Below are 18,960 nucleotides of genomic sequence, written 5' to 3' on the forward strand. Positions count from 1 at the left end.
GCCTGAATTCTCTGAAGTACGGTATCATTGAAATGCAGAATATTCTATTAGTAGATATACATTTGAAAGCTTTCACTCTAAAATTTTAATATGAATCTTTTTCATTTCCATTACTTGTTTCTTTTGTCTTTACTGCAGTTGTATTCCTTATTAAGATTTTTTCAGCTTGGAGAAGATAAATCCAACTTTTTAAATCTCATTAAAGAGGAAAAATGAATCAAACTCCAACTGTAAGCTAATTCATATAGAAGAGATATAGCCAGGTCATTTGCAAATTAGTAAAGGCTAAGTATGTTCAGGGTCATTGAGATTTTTTAAAAACCATTAAGAAATAATGAAAATGTTCTTTTCAGTCAGTTTCATGGGATTTTTAAATTATCAGTGTATTACTGCCAATCTATTTAATTGAAACAATAAGAAGTGTAAGGTAGTAAGCGTCACCAGAAACAAAGTTTTAGTAAAAGCAAGGGTTTTACTTCCCAAACTTCTAGGTGACTGATTCCACTGGGACATTGGACAGCTAATAAGTTAACTTCATGAAACTTCAGAAATATAGCGATGTTAAGTTTGTTTTACAGGATGAAATCATTTTTAGCCTCCTGAAGTAAAGTCCTAGGAAAAGGGGTATGTTGCAAATAACTATGTGATTTAAAGAGACTTTTTTCCCCTTCAAATCTACGAAATGTTTACTGAAGTAAATAAATATACTGAGAGTAAGGAGAGCTGATGCTACTCAAAGTATCATTATTTTCTTGTATTTCATGTGGCCTGTGATCAATTCATTAATTGAGACTAAATATTAATAACTCCACCTGCAAAACAATGATCTGATGATCCGTTTTTTTCCTAGTCTCCTGGGTCTTGGAAAGGAAAACAAGAATGTCAAAGTAATATGGTAGCAAGACCATGGAATAAAAGTTTCCAATAATACCAAATATTCCTATGTATCAGCTAGATATATTTTTTGTCCTGTAAAAATTGTGAATATTAGAGTTATTTGTAAGAACCTGCATTTTTTTTTTCTTTTAGGGCCTCACCTGAGCCATATGGAAGTTCCCAGGCTAGGAGTCTAATCTGAGCTGCAACTGCTGGCCTACGCCACAGCCATAGCAACACAACACCTCACAGCAGTGCCAGATCCTTAACCACTGAGCAAGGCCATGGATCAAACCTGCATCCTCATGGATACTAGTCAGGTTCATAACCCTCTGAGCCATGATGGGAACTCCGAGAACCTGCACTTTTCACTTTAAATTGTGAGCATATTGAGCAAAGGATTTCCAAACTCTATTTGGCATGATGCACTATTTAATAACTAAAAAGTATTTTATATCAGAGTTTTAAGAACAATTTCTCCTTCACTCATACCCCTTTTTAATTCTTTATCCAAGATGCATGATAGCAATGAAGAATGGGACTAAAGAATGTAAATCAAGGCTTTCCAGGCTCTGAATCTGTCGTTGATAGAAGTTTCTGAGATAGAAGAACAAAGATCAAAGAGCTTTTTAAATGATATTGAAGCTTTTGAGGAGTTTCCATTGTGGCTCAGTGGTAACGAACCCAGGTAGTATCCATGAGGACACTGGTTTGATCCCTGGCCTCCCTCAGTGAGTTAAAAGATCCAGCATTGCCATGAGTTGTGGTATAGGTTCCAGATGCAGCTCGGATCTGGCATTGCTGCAGCTGTGGTGTAGATGGGCGGCTACAGTTCTGATTTGATCCCTAGCCTGGGAACGTTCATATGCCATAGATGCAGCCCTAAAAAGATAAATAAATAAATAATATTGAAGCTTTTTAAGTATAGTTGATAACAATGAATCTTATACTGAATTGCTGATCTGTATTAAAATATATTCAGAAAGGGAATGTTTGTCTTTTATTGACTATCAATCAGCCTTTCCACATGGATACAATTGGAATTTTAGCTTTCTATCTTTTTAAATTAAAAAAAAATTACCAGAGGATAAAATCACAGATTGTGAGTAATTGGCTAAAAGGATTTTGGTTTAATTTTCTATGAAAGTAGCATAATTGCCAATTGTATTATGAATGGTGTCATCTTTCATTAATCAATGAATCTTTTGCCAATTATAGGCATATCCCCATCTGTCTTAGTCAGTACAGGCTGCTATAACAAATTACCATAGAGTGGGTGGCACAGACAGCAAACATTTGTTTCTCACAGTTGTGCAGGCTGGGAAGTCCAAGATCAAGGTGGTGACAGACTGTTTGGTGAGAGCCTTCTTCCTGGTTTTCAGACGGCCATCTTCTTGTCATGTCCTCATATGGGAGGGGGGGATAAAGGGAGGTTATGCAAAGAGTGCAGAAGAGAAAGAAGTTCTCTTATATCTTTCCTTATAAGGACACTAATCCAAATCATGACCTAATTACCTCCCGAAGGGCATCTCCAAGTATTATCACATTACAAATTACTGTTTCAACATATGAATTTTGGGGGCACACAAAGCACCATTCCAACCTCACAACAGGGTTCTCCGGTGGGGGTAAAGGCATTATCAACCATGGGAAAAAAGTTGAAAATAATCATCACTGACCTGTCTGTTTACTAACACTTGCTTCTTCTATACTAAATTTTTATTCCTCTTTTCATTTTTAACCATTGTGTCTTTTCCCAGTGCAACTTTGAAAGCTGAGTCTCCAAAGGCAAAGTGTAAGGAAGAATTTTCCTTACAAATATGGTCAACACAAGTGATAGTAGTGACAAATAAAACATGTTTAATTCTTTGATGTTGAACTTTATGTAAGGGTACTTCAAATATATTCAATTATTTTGCTGCCGTAGACATTTCTTCATATAATTTCAATAATTTCAGGTATATGTGGACTCGTTTTGTGTAAAATTTAATGTAATTCGTCATATGTAAATCACTTTAAAGGCATTAGTAGATGGGGCAAATTAATTTTAATCATTCCCAAGGTTGTGTCATAATTGTTCTATGTGGATCATTTTATTAATACAATATTTTTGTGTTTTAAATATCATTTAAGATTTATTGAGTTTATCGAGATTTTTACCTTCTTATAGTGTGCGTCACATTACACAGCTTGCTGAAAAGCTTAGGTTTAGGGGATATGGCGTATTATAGGTTCTGCTCCTTCCTGATATATATTTTGGCTAGCTTTTAGTTAGAATTTCTTATTAACCAATCTGACACCTGTGGAGCACTAACCATGATTTATTAATATGGTCTTACAACAAAAGTCTTAAAAAATAATCCTTGGGAACCAATTAGGTTTTCTTTGCTTAAAAAATTGTCCCTAGAAAAACACTTTATTTTTTTGTTTACAGCCAAACCAGGTATTATTCTTGAGAGATTTATTTCAGCTATTAAGAAATACTTTTTGTGCTGCATACATTCCTCTAATAGATACTGTGATGGTTAGTTTTCTGTGTCAGCTTGGCTAGGCTCTATTTCCTGGTTATTCAAACACTAATCTAGGTGTCGCTATGTAAGGATTTTGTAGATATGGTTAACCTATACAATTAGTTTATTTTAGCTAAAGGAGATTATCCTCAGTAATGTGGTTGAGGCTCACTCAAACAATTGATGGCTTCCTCTTCCAGGGCACATGACTAGGTTGCATTTCTCAGTCTCCTTGCACTTAGGGGTGGCCATATGAATAATTTATAGCCAGAGGTGCATAGAGGGGAAAAAGAAATGCCCTTTCAAGCTTGACCAATTAAAATATACTATTTTCCATCCTTCATGTTCTTTCCTAATATGCTGTCTGTATATTATCTCCAACGGTGACCTTGGAAATCATCTATTGAAGATTGCAGAGCTGCTAGCAAGGTTCATTCCTGGATATCTGTGTGGAGCAGAAGTCATCCCACCCCCATCACCATGAACAATACATACTGAGTAAAGATATGCACCTCTATTGTGTCAAGCCATTTTAATTTGGGGGTTGGCTTGTTATAGAAATTAGCCTACCTCAGCTAAAAATTACTGTATTCCCATCTTTCTTGCAGCCATCTTACTAGATTGCTAAATGGAAAAATGAAATAGCAATAAGACCAATGGCAATGATTTGGCTATCTATAAGACTAACTGATTTTTAAATTCAAAATATCCAAAGTTTGGCATATAAGATCTTTCATTCAGAATGCTAGTAGAGATTCAGAGAATCTTTTAGAAAAATAGCACTTTGTAAATAGGATGACAAGGATATTTCATTTGAATATTTAAGATAATGGAATAATAGAAAATCAGAGTTATTGTTAACATTAAAGATCATCTGGGTCATGCCCTTAAAGCTAAAGATAGAGAAACTGAGGCAGGAGGAGTGATCAGAGATATTTGAAGCTTGAGAAGGACCCAGGCCACTATTGCTGACTCTAAAGATGCAAGGGGTCCCACCTTAAGAGAATGCAGGTGGTCTCTGAAAGACCAAAGCAACCCCTGACTAACAGCCAGCAAGGCAATGAAAACAGTGCTACAGCCACATGGAACTGGATCTAGCCAACAACTAAAGTCAGCGTGTGATTTTCCCCTAAAGCCTTCAGAAAAGAGCATACACCACTTGAAACCTTGATTTCTGCCTATGAAATCTGGAGCAGAGAAACCAGGCAAGCCCACCCAGATTTTGACTTGCAGAATTCTCATACATTTCTCATTGCAGAAATGAGATAATACATTTGTGTCATTTTAAACCACTGCATTTTTTGGTTATTCGTTACACAGCAATAGAAAACTAATAGCTATTTAATTTTTCTTGCCTCGATTATCTCTTTGATAAAAATGCCTTATATTCCAGATTTATTTAAGAATTATGAAACAGGTGGAATTTTACTTAAAACAGAGTCCTGTGATATAATAGGATAAGAAAAGATCTCTGAAATTTAATCAGGATATTTTCCATTTGACAAGAATATAAATATCTCAAATACCTCTTTACACCATCCTTTCCTTCTCTAGCCTCAATCTTCCTCTTATCTAATCATAAGAATAATATGATAAGGACTAGCTTGTAGGAGAGAGATTTTTCTATTGATCCTAGAATTCAGAAAATAAATTATGTAATGACTATTATCCAATTATACCTAAGGCTGAAAACGTATTCTCATTAAATTAAATGAAAATTTTATTTTCACATCTGTGAGTAGGATATAGCATGTATTTTGAATGTATTATATTAATTTCCTTTCACTTATGGTATAATTAATTGGCTGGTCATTGGGCTGGTGAAAGAAGGTCCCCAAAGATGAAGTATGGTAGAAGGAAATTCAGAAGTGAAAAGAAAAATGATTGCACCTTTCACTTCCTGGGAATTGGAATAGCAAAATAAGCTTCACAGAACAGTAACAATGAGAAAATATGAAGGCTACTTTCAACCAGAAAACACAGATACTTTCTTACCTTGGAGCTACCTATATCTCCTGTTAATTTTGGGAAAAACATTTCCCCTACTCCTAAATCTCTGTAGTATAAAACTATCTTTCTTAACCATAAGTTCAAATTCTAATGAATCATATTATATCTGTCACTTCTTGTAACATTATTCTGCAGCTTTGTGTCTCTTTATTGGAACTTTTATTACCTGTCACAGCTGTCACACAGATCACATAGCCTAATTCCCAGCTCGAAATTATCAGGAGCTTCATTTTGGAATTGTGATTATTTGAATCACCTTTGGTGGCCATTATAGATATTTGGATTTACACGTATAGTCTGGTCTATTTGATTTTTGTCCAATTAAATGTGCTCTTTTTGTATTGTTATGATGCTGTCAGCTGCATAAAGTATTCCTGTGTGCAATGGCTGATATTGCACAAGAAGAGTATTGCTTTTCTGGTATGTGAATAAATTTCATGACCTACTTGAGTCTGTTATTTTTGTAATTGCCCTGGTTGCTTTCAGCAACATCTGCCTTTAAAATTTCAATCCACAGAAAAGTGTCCTTCCATGATGGAAATTTGGCCAGGGTATTCTGCATTGGACAGTTTTATTATTTTCTAGTGTTCTACTAAAGTGGATTTGTGTCATCTGGCCTATTGGTGAACTTCACGGCTTTTATAAGTATTGCTTCAAGAGACCTGGACTGGTCCTAGAACCACTGTTAATTGACTCTGTGATTTTAAAGTATTCGGTTAGCCTCTCTGTGTTTGTTTTCTCATCTGGAATATAGAAGTGAAACTATTTCCCACATGCATTGGCCTTAAAACTGTTATTGATTTTCTCTGGCAGTGCAAAAGTATTTCATGCAGTCTATTTCTCTGAAAGAGAATGAGGGAGAAACTTGACTGACTTGTACCATATTCAGCAAACTCTTCCCTTGTCTCTCAAATTCACAGTAATAATGTACTGGTCACCAGCAAGCATTAGGAATTGCAAAAGTAACAAAAACAGAGCCCATAATTCAATTTCATTCATAGCTGACAATAACCATAAGACAACCTGGGAAACCCGTATGATTCCAGGCATTGAGTAAACTTCCCATGGACAACTGGCTTCTTCATTATGGATTTGAAAAATATACATATATAAGGGTAATTCAGGGCCACTAGGCAAATGACCAGATAATATTTTGTGCATAGTATAATAATGACTAATACTTGAAATTTAAGGAAAGAAATCAAACTATGTATCTAGTGAACTTCTCAGAAATGCAAATAACTAGATAAGAATGTTCACTTATGTGGTTCTTAAAAAAACAAGAAATTTATTTTCCATTGATTTTTTTTATAAAAAACAAGGATGCCTGGAATAAATAAATAAGGATACATTAAGCAAAAATTTTCAGGAACCACTATGTAATGAACTTGGTATACTGCTGTATAATATTGGGATCCAGAAATGGAAGACTTAGGTGGTACTTTGGCTAGAAAGGTAAGATTGTTAAAGAGAATTTCATAAACACACACACACACAAACCTAGAGAACAATATGAGATAATATATAATGTTGTGATTGATGACTTAGCATTTTAGTAAAGAGGTTACTTTTAGCTTCCATTAAGGAAAATAAAATTTCTTAACCAAGAATCCAAGACCCCTCACAGCATGACTTTAACTTGCTCTCCTAGTCTTGGCCACCTCTATCTACTGCACACCCTATACTCTCTAGTCACCTTCCATATACATGAATTTTATGGTTTCCTGAGTTTTTCATTGTTTCTCTTTAAAAGGAATACACTTCTCTGACTGGTAAAGTTCTACTTCCATGCAAGACTCATCTTTTACATTTCCCTTCTCTATAAGTTATTTAACCATGTTGTATTATTTTTTCCATTCTACTTTAGTACTTATAATACTTAGAATTATTTACATTTCTGTTTATAAGTCCAGGGCAGGTATAATACGTTATTATTCTCTATAGCACCAAACTCAGAATAACGCTTGACTTATAGTTGGTGCTTAATAAACATTTGTTATTCCATTCCAATAAACATTTGTTTATCCATTTGATTTATATATATATAAATATGTAAACATATATAAGTTTGGAAAGATACAAAACAATTGCTGGGAGCTCCCATTGTGGCTAAGAGGGTTAAGAACCTAATATCCATGAGGATGTGGGTTTGATCTCTGGCCTTGTTCAGTGGGTTAAGGATTTGGTGTTGTAGCAAGCTGTGATGTAAATCACAGATGCAGCTCAGATCTGGCATTTCTGTGGCTGTGGTGTAGGCTGGCAGCTGCAGCTCTGATTCAGTCCCTAGGCTGGGAACTTCCACATGCCACAGGAGTGGCCCTAAAAAGAAAAAAAAAAAGAATCAATTGATGAATGAAACTTTCATATCTACCTGAGGAGTTTTGGATGTCTCGTACAAAAATGGGGAGCCATAATAGGTTTTTAAACAGAGAGGTAGAATAATCAAAGCATTTTTGCTGGGAGATGATTCTGGATGTGGTACAAAAGGACAGAAGGAGGGAGATTATCTCTAAGGAACTAAAGATCTAACAGTAGGATATACTGTAGCAAGACCCACATACAACTTAGGGAGGTTTTACATCTGTACATTGAATCACTTTTTATATTTCTTAAATTTTTTATTTAGAAATAATTTTGGGGAGTTCCTGTCTGGATCGGTGGGTTAAGGATTTGGCACTGTAACTGTAGTGGCTTGGGCCACTGCTGTGGCATGGTTTTGATCCCTTGGCCCAGGAACTTCTGTATGCTGTGGGTGCATCCAAGAAAAAAAAAAAAAAAAAAAAGAAAGAATTTTTGGTTTACAGAAAAATTGTAAGAGAGTACAGAGAGTTTATTTATACCTCTCACCCAATTTCTCCCATTATGAACATCTTACCTGTTCATAATGAATTTGTCAAGACTAAGGAACCAAAATTGCTACATTGCTACTAACAAAATTTCATACTTAATTTGTAATTCACTAGGTTTTCCATTAGGGTCCTCTTTCTGTTCCAACATCCAATCCAGGGTGTCACCTTGCATTTAGATAGCATGTCTTCCCAGTTTCCTTTGGTCTGTGACTTTTTAAAGTCTTTATGTGATTTTCATGACCTTGAACATCTGTAGGAGTATTGACCAAGTATCTTGTAGACTGTCCCCTGATCTGAGTTTGCATTTTTCTTATCATTAGACTTGAGTTCTAGATTTCCAGGAAGAATACCACAGAGATGAAGCTGCCTTTCTCATCACATCTATCAAAGTTTATAAGATATTCATATGTTATCACTGGTGATGTTAACTTGCATCATTTGCTTAATGTAGTGTTTCCTAGGTTTATTTATAGAGTTACTATTTTTCCTTTCCCTACATTATTCTTTAAAAGTAAGCCATTAATTCCAGCCTATCCTAAGGGAATTGGGGAAAGATTAAATTCTACCTCCTTGAGAGGGGAGCATGTACATATATTATTTGGAATTTCTTTGTAAGAAGGATTCTTCTCTACTCACTTTATTTATTCAATGATATTAATATCAATATGTACTCGTGTGTTTATTTCATACTTTGAGTTATAATCCAATCATACTTGATTTTATTTCTCAAATTATTCCATCTTTTCCCATTGGGGGATTTTCAGTTCATTACAGTATTCTTTTTTTTTTTTTTTTTTTTGTCTTTTTGCTATTTTTGGGGGCCACTCCCATGGCATATGGAGGTTCCCAGGCTAGGGGTCTAATCGGAGCTGTAGCCACTGGCCTACGCCAGAGCCACAGCAACGCTGGATCCGAGCCGCGTCTGCAACCTACACCACAGCTCACGGCAATGCCGGATTGTTAACCCACTGAGCAGGGGCAGGGATCGAACCCGCAACCTCATGGTTCCTAGTCAGATTCGTTAACCACTGCGCCACGACGGGAACTCCTACAGTATTCTTTTGATATATTCCCATCACTGGGAATTTTTCTTGGGGAAAGAGGGCACACTTTTGTAATTTCTGGCTATATAAGACGTCCCAGGTTTATTTTGTATATTCCTCATTCCAGCCCTGGTATCAGTCATTTTTCCAAAAAGCCCCAGTGCATTTTTTTTTAATTTGGAATATAGTTGATTTACAACGTTGTACTCATTTCAGGTATACAGCAAAGTAAATTGGTTATACATATATCCATTCTTTCTCAGATTCTTTTCCCATGTAGGTTATTACAGAATATCAAGTAAATTTCCCTGTGCTATACACTAGGTCCTTGTTTGTTATCAGTTTTATATATAGTAGTGTATATGCTAATCCCAAACTCCTAATTATCCTCCATAAATTTGATTTTGAAGTCTGTGAGTCTGTTTCTGTTTTGTAAATAAGTTCATTTCTATCATTTTATTAGATTCCATGTAAAAGTTACATATGATAGTTGTCTTTGTCTGACTTACTTCCCTTAGTAAGATAAATTGTAGGTTCATCCATGTTGCAGAAAATGGCATTATTTCATTCTTTTCTATGACTGAGTAATATTCCATTGTATATATGTACCACATCTTTTCAATCCATTCCTGTCAATGGACTTCCATGTATTGGCTTCCATGTATTGGCTATTGTAAATGGTTCTGCAATGAACTTTGGGGTGCATGTATCTTTTTGAAATATGGTTTTCTCTGGATATATGACCAGGAGTGTGATTGCTGGATCATATTGTAGTTCTATTTTTAGTTTTTTAAAGGCACCTCCATACTGTTTTCCATAATGATCGTATCAATTAACATTCCCTCGAATAGTATAGGATTTCTTTTTCTCCACACCCTCTCCAACATTTATTGTTTGTATACTTTTTAATGATGGCCATTCTGACTGGTGTGAAGTGATACCTCATTGTAGTTTTGATATGCATGTCTCTAATAATTAGTGATGTTGAACATGTTTTCATGTTCTTTTTGTCCATCTGTCTCTTCTCTTTGGAGAAATGTCTGTTTAGGTCTTCCACCCATTTTTGATTGGGTTGTTTATTTGTTTATGTTGATATTGAGTTGCATGAATTGTTTGTATATTTTGGATATTAATACCTGGTTGGTTGCTTAATTCACAAAGATTTTCTCCTATTCTGTGGGTTGTCTTTTCATTTTTGTTTTTGGTTTTTTTATGGTTTCCACACTGTGAAAAAGCTCTGGTGCCTTTTATTAGAGGATGGTGTTTACAGGCCAAAATCTGGGCACTGGCTATGATTGTTGCTACTGGAGTTTTATTGTTTCTAAGCCCTTTCAGTGGACAGACCAAGGAAATATATGCATGTATACTAAACTATGTACATAAACATTATTAATGCCATTAATGTACATAAATATTTCTTTACACATTTTTATCTATATTAAGCAAATTATAAGTTTGTGGAGATGTCTCCAACTCTAATCTGATATCACATGGTTCATTCTAGTCCTCTTCTTTTGCTTATCTGTAACTCCAACATTAAGAAACATGGCTGAAACTATTTACCATATATTTACTTATTTGCTTAGTAGCAATATACATATATTTACTTACATGCTCAATATCAATATACATAGAAAACAGTTTCAAAATTGTTAAATTGTGCCCTCACTAGAAATACATTTACCAACTAGAGTGGTATTTATAAACAGTAACTTTTGTCTTTAGTTTACATGTTCCACTCAAAACATTGTTTTTCCAAAATTATTTAGGTCAGTTTGTTTTCCCCATCTCCTTCAGTGTCATGATATTAACATTTGTAATAGAGATAGATTTATTTGTCACAGTCTGCATTCCATCCTGAGATGGCTCAGCATCCTGATTGATTTTTTCATTTGCACACATTAAAATTCACTGTAATGTACAGTTCTATAGGTTTTGACAAATGAAAGTGAACATGTATCCACCCTTGAATACGGTATAGTTTCTTCATTCTAAAATTAAAGAACATTTCTTTCACCCCAAAATCCCCTGTGAATCCTCTTTTTTGTCAATTACTCCTTGAACCCATGGCAAGCATTGATTTGTTTTCCTTCCACATATTATATTCTAATGAAATATTTTTTGTTGTTGTTATTTGTTTCTTTTTTTAATTTATTTTTTCCCACTGTACAGCATTGTGTCCAAGTTACACTTACATGTATACATTTTTTTCCCACCCTTTGTTCTGTTGCAACATGAGTATCTAGACATAGTTCTCAGTGATACTCAGCAGGATCTCATTGTAAATTCATTCCAAGTTGTATCCAATAACCCCAGGCTCCCGATTCCTCCCACTCCCTCCCTCTCCCCCTGGGCAGCCACAAGTCTCTTCTCCAAGTCCATGATTTTCTTTTCTGAGGAGATGTTCACTTGTGCTGTATATTAGATTCCAGTTATAAGTGATATCATATGGTATTTGTCTTTCCCTTTCTGACTTATTTCACTCAGTATGAGAGTCTCTAGTTCCATCCATGTTGCTGCAAGTGGCATTATGTCCTTCTCTTTTATGGCTGAGTAGTATTCCATTGTGTATATACACCACATCTTCCTAATACAATCATCTCTCAATGGACATTTGAGTTGTTTCCATGTCTTGGCTATTGAATAGTGCTGCAAAGAACATGTGGGTGCATGTGTCTTTTTCAAGGAAAGTTTTGTCCAGATATATGCCCAAGAGTGGGATTGCAGGGTCATATGGAAGTTCTATGTATAGATTTCTAAGGTATCTCCAAACTATTCTCCATAGTGGCTGCACCAGTTTACATTCCCACCAACAGTGCAGGAGGGTTCCCTTTTCTCCACATCCCCTCCAGCACTTGTTATTTGTGGATTTATTAATGATGGCCATTCTGACTGGTGTGAAGTGGTATCTCATGGTAATTTTTATTTGCATTTCTCTAATAATCAGGGATGTTGAGCATTTTTTCATGTGCTTGCTGGCCATCTCTATATCTTCCTTGGAGAAATGTCTATTCAGGTCTTTTGCCCATTTTTCCATTGGGTGATCGGCTTTTTTGCTGTTGAGTTGTATAAGTTGCTTATTTATTCTAGTGATTAAGCCGTTGTCTGTTGCATCATTTGAAACTAATTTTGAGCTACTTGATTGTTGCTGTTGTCTCTACCATGTGAATATAAGTTCTGTGAGGGCAAGAACCATGAGTATTGTTAATCACTCTATGTCTTTTGATTAGGAAAATGCATTGCACATTACAGGTGCTTAATAAGTATATGTTGAACAAACAAATGATGGTGAAATAAGGAAGAAGAGTGGATTTATTTATTTTAAACCTTATAATGCTTTTTGATGGGAGAGAGACTCTAGTAGGCATTAGATATTCAAAGATAAAATAAAACATCTTCCTTCAAGAAATATACACTTTAGTTACAGGACAAAACATGTATACAAACTTCTGTAATACATATTAGACTATGATACAGGTCCAAAAGGGTAGTAGAAATAGAGTTCAAGGAAGGAAGAACTTATTTCTAGCTGGGCTGTGCTATTTCATGAATATTTGTGTCCCCTTAAAAATTCGTTCTTTGAAACACTAACCTCCACAGTGTTGGAGCCCTTGAGAGGCAATTAGGTCATGAGGGCAGCACCCTCATGAATTGTATTAGTTCCTTATAAAAGATACCCTAGAAATATCCCTTATCTCTTCCACCATGTGAGACTATAGCTAGAAGGCACTATGAATTAAACTCACATAGACAACACAGGGATGCTCCCACATAAAAATAACCCTCTAAGATTACAGCAGATAACCATTTTTCCTAAAAACATACAGTAAGAGAAATATAAGTTAGATGAAGAAGCAGAGGAATCTCTCAATTAAAAGATCAAGGGAATTCTCCTGATAAAACAAACAATGAAACAGACCTCTTCTGTCTAACAGGCATCAAGTTTCACAAGGGGGTAATGAAAATAGTGAGAGGATTAAGAAAGGCAGAAATTGATAGAAATGCAGATTACTATACAAAGGAACTAGAAACTATGGAGGAACCAAGAAAAATTAGAAAACTCATTTGTTGAGATGAAAACTGAACAATAAATAACAAAGTGAATAATGCAAAAGAATAAATGAGTAATTTGGAAGATAGAATAGTGGAAATCACCCCATATGAACAGACAGCAAGTCAAATTTTATATACATAATTTTATATATTATAATTATATAATTATATATATATATATAATGAGACCCCTATGGGAGAACACCAAGTGTACCAATCTGCACATAATAGGGATCCCAGGAGAAAAAAGAGAAAAGGTGATTGAAAATGTATTTGAATAAATTATGGCTGAAAATTTTCCAAACCAAAAAAAGGGAACAGATATCCAGGTACAGGAAGCACAGAATGTTCCAAAGAAGATGAACCTAAACAGACCTACATCAAGACATACTAGAATAACAATGGCAAAGGTGAAAGATAAAGAGAGGATTCTGATGGCAGCAATTGAGGTAAAAAGAGTTAATCAAAAGGGAATCACCCCAATAAGGCCATCAGCTGATTGTTCTACACAAACATTGCAGGTCAGAAGGGAGTGGCAAGATATATTTAAAGTCCTGAAATGGAAAAACCTAAAACTTAGGATACTCCACCCAGCAAGATTATTACTTAGAATAGAAGATAGATAAAGAATATTCTCAGAAAGCAGAAACTAAAAGCATATAGCAATACTAAACCTATCCTAAAATAAACATTTATAGGTCTTCTCTAAATAGAAAAGATGTATCTATCTATAGGAAGTAAAAAACCACAGTTGGAAAATAAATCACTTAAATAAGCCAGTAAGTAGATTTAAAAAATGAAAAAAATAACTTTGCAAAAGTGGTGATAACCACAATGAACAGCAGAAAGATAAACATGAAGATGTGAAAGAAGATATCAAATAAAAATGTTGGGGAGGGGAGTAAGAAAATGTAGGTTTTTTTTTTTTTGTTTTTTTTTAAGAAGGCATTTGAGCCTATATTACTGCCAGTCTAAAGCAAGTAGATATAGGAAGGGGCTAACATACTTGAAAAACAGGATAACCACAAATCAAAAATATACAATTCAGAAAAACCAAAACAAAGAGAACATAAGCATAATACAAAAGCAAACCATCAAACTACAAAAGAAAAAAGAAAAAGAAAGGAACAAAGAAGACATAAAAATAAACTGGAAAACCAGGTTTAAAATGGAAATAAATACAATAAATCTACTAATAATTACCTTAAATGTCAATGGACTAAATGCTTCAATCAAAATACATACAGTGGCAGATTGGATTAAAAAAACAAACAAGGGCCTACAATATGCTGCCTACAAGAGACCCACTTTAGGGCAAAAGACACAAATAGATTGAAAGTGAAGGCATAGAAATAGATATTTTATTCAAACATAAATGACAAGAAAATGGGCCATAATACTCATATCAGATAAAAAAAAGACTTTAAAATAAAGGCCATAAAGAAAGATAAAGAAGGATATTATATAATGATAAAAAGATCAGTACAAGAAGAGAATATTGCACTCATTAACATATATGCTCTCAATATAGGAGTACCCAAATACATAAAACAAACACTGACAGACATAAAGGGAGAAACTGACAAGAATGCAGTAATAGTAGGATATTTTAACAACCCACTCACATCAATGGACAGATCTTCCAGATAGAAAAGCGCACATGGAATATTCACTAAGAGTGACCACATATTAGGAAAGAAAACAAGCCTCAAAAAATTTTAGAGGATATAAATTATTTCAAGCATCTTTTCTAAGCACAATAGCATGAAACTAGAAATCAACCCTAGAGAAAGAAGCAAGTAAAAAAAAAAAAAAAACCATATGGAAACTAGACAACATGCTACTAAAAAATAAATCATTGTGTCCATGATGAAACCAAAGAGGAAATTAAAGGATTTTATCATAATTCATTTGAATTTTATATGAATGTGTTCCTAAGGTGTATTTGCTGCAAATAGAAACCTGGTTCTATCATCTTTATGCGGAATATTGAGAGGGCTTGGATTCTGACATGGAAGCAGAGGGTCTAGGTAGAAGAGATGATAATGTTTTTACATGTTTTTAAGCCGCTAAAACTGTGGACGATTCCAAGATATTTTTGTTCTAATTTGCAAGGTTGCATTAGGGTCTACATTATGTTGATGAAGACTCTTTTTTTTTTTTCATTCTCTATCTGTAATAGGGTCTTCAATCCTCTTTATCGTTGGTTAATTCTATATTTCATGGATTTCCTTGGTTAATTCTATATTTCATGGATTTCCTGTCATAAAATGAACAGTTTTCATCTTTGGGGAAGAGACTTCATTCAAATATGATAATTGCATTTGGGAACTATAACTTAACTGTACAGAGAAAATATATCTAATATATATTCAATGTCAAACACATTTCAAGATAAAGAGTAAATTTGTGCCAGAGTGTTTAACTGTGCATTAATATACATTCTCAGGAGATAATTCTTCCAAAACAATACAGAAATTTGATGGCTGCAATATCAATTGCATAATGTGTTTTGAAGGATGTTTCAAAGATAATCCCAGCCCACAATATAGGCCCCTTAACAGCCATATTTATTTGTCATTAAAGCATGAAAAGCCAAGGAAAAATAAAATTTTATTGGTAGAAATCGTACCTTAATTTACAACCAGTCATTAATACCTATACCAGAGTTTATTTATTGGGTTAAACTTAGCAAATCTGAACCCCAAAACTACTTGAACTAATCAACAAATTCAGCAAAGTAGTAGGATATGATTAACATTCAGAAATCAGTCACATTTTTGTATACTAAAAATGAAACATTAGAAAAGGAATACAAAAACACAATACCTTTTAAAATTGCACCCCAAAAAATCAAATACCTGGAAATACACCTGACCAAGGAAGTAAAGGACTTAAATGCCGAGAACTATAAAACATTAAGCAAGGAAATTAACAAAGACGTAAATAAATGGAAAGATATTCCATGTTCCTGCATTGGGAAAATCAATATTGTAAAAATGGCCATACTACCCAAAGCAATCTACAGATTCAATGCAATCCCTATCAAATTACCCATGACATTTTTCACAGAACTAGAACAAACAATCCAAACATTTATATGGAACCACAAAAGCCCCAGAATTGCCAAAACAATCCTGAGAAACAAAAACCAATCAGGAGGCATAACTCTCCCAGACCTCAAGCACTATTACAAAGCCACAGTCAACAAGACAGTGTGGTACTGGCACCAAAACAAACATACAGACCAATGGAACAGAATAGAGAACACAGAAATAAACCCTGACACCTATGGTCAGTTAATCTTTGACAAGGGAGGCAAGAACATAAAATGGGAAAAAGAAAGTCTATTCAGCAAGCATTGCTGGGAAACCTGGACAGCTGCATGCAAAGCAATGAAACTAGAACACACCCTCACACCACGCACAAAAATAAACTCAAAATGACTGAAAGACCTAAATATAAGACAAGACACCATCAAACTCCTGGAAGAGAACATAGGCAAAACATTCTCTGACATTAACCTTATGAATATTTTCTCAGGTCAGTCTCCCAAAGCAATAGAAATTAGAGCAAAAATAAATCCATGGGACCTAATCAAACTGACAAGCTTTTGCACAGCAAAGGAAACCAAAAAGAAAACAAAAAGACAACTTTCAGAATGGGAGAAAATAGTTTCAAATGATGTAACTGACAAGGGCCTAATCTCTAAATTATACAAGCAACTCACACAACTCAACAGCAAAAAAGCCAATCACCCAATGGAAAAATGGGCAAAAGACCTGAAAAGACATTTCTCCAAGGAAGATATACAGATGGCAAACAAGCACATGAAAAAATGCTCAACATCCCTGATTATTAGAGAAATGCAAATAAAAACTACCATGAGATATCACTTCACACCAGTCAGAATGGCCATCATTAAGAAGTCCACAAATAACGAATGTTGGAGGGGATGTAGAGAAAAGGGAACCCTCCTGCACTGCTGGTGGGAATGGAAGCTGGTACAACCATTATGGAGATCAGTATGGGGATACCTTAGAAAACTATACATAGAACTACCATATGACCCCACAATCCCACTCTTGGGCATATAACTGGACAAAACTTTCCTTGAAAAAGACACATGCACCCGCATGTTCATTGTAGCACTATTCACAATAGCCAAGGCATGGAAACAACCCAATTGTCCATTGAGAGATGATTGGGTTAGGAAGATGTGTTATATATACACAATGGAATACTACTCAGCCATAAAAAAACAATGAAATAATGCCACTTGCAGCAACATGGATGGAACTAGAGATTCTCATCCTGAGTGAAGTAAGTCAGAAAGAGAAGGAGAGATACCATATATACCACTTACATCTGGAATCTAATATAAGGCACAAATGAAACTTTTCACAGAAAAGAAAATCATGAACTTAGAGAATAGACTTGTGATTGCCTGGGGGGAGGGGGAGAGAGTGGGATGGACTGAGATTTTGGGGTTAATGGATGCAAACTATTGCTTTTGGAATGGATTAGCAATGAGATCCTGATATGTAGCACTAAAAAAAATCCAAACAAACAAAAAAAACAACAACCAAAAAACCACTTACTGAATCTGGACCCTGAAAAAAAAAGGATCAGGAAGAGGTAAATTTTGACGGAGGTAGGTGGCAAGAAATGTCTGAAGAAGAGGGTCTTGCATATGATGTTGAGACTGGGTATAGGGTGGTGGGAAGTAAATCTAAGCAATTTAGAAATCTTGTGTGTGGGAGTTCCCGTGGTGGCTCAGTGGTTAATGAATCCGACTAGGAACCATGAGGTTGCAGGTGTGATCCCTGGCCTTGCTCAGTGGGTTAAGGATCCGGCGTTGCTGTGAGCTGTGGTGTAGGTTGCAGACGTGGCTCGGATCCCGCGTTGCTGTGGCTCTGGTGTAGGCTGGTGGCTACAGCTCTGATCAGACCCCTACCCTGGAAACCTCCATATGCCATGGGAAGGGCCCAAGAAATGGCAAAAAGACATAAAAAAAATCTTGTGTGTGAAGAAAGCTAAGAAGGAGAATAATTAAGAGAAACAAAGTTATATAAAGGCATCTTGGATATCTAACACAAAATTCATAGAAAGCATTGGACTAAAGAGCTAAGTAGCAGGAAAAGAGGAAAAGTCCATAAGCTGAATAAAACTATGATTTTGATGTAAGCAGGGGGGATGCCAAAGTAAGAATCAGACAGATAAGACAAGTCCAGGAAAGTGAATTAAGGCAGGGAGGAATGGATAAGTTTTCCATGATTCAAATTTCAGGCACTCATAGTGGTACATAAAGGAAATATATACAGAGGATTTATATAGAAAATGGTCTGAAACTTGGATACAACTAAGGCACAGCAGCAACAAAAAAATTATATTTATAGCTTGCATTCTACTCAGTGCCCCCACCCGATGCCCCATATCAGGTGGGTAAGTATCTACAGATGGATAGGGAAAATCACACCTGACTAAAGGGAAGAAATATGTGGTAAGAAGAGAATAGGCAGCTCCTGATAACAATTTTGAGTCCTTCCTAGATGGTCCAGCTCTATATTTGTTTATTCTATAATTCATATTTTAAAAACAGAGAAATTTTTAAAAATG

This window comes from Sus scrofa, chromosome X (assembly GCF_000003025.6).
Source record: "Sus scrofa isolate TJ Tabasco breed Duroc chromosome X, Sscrofa11.1, whole genome shotgun sequence".
Lineage (NCBI taxonomy): Eukaryota > Metazoa > Chordata > Mammalia > Artiodactyla > Suidae > Sus > Sus scrofa.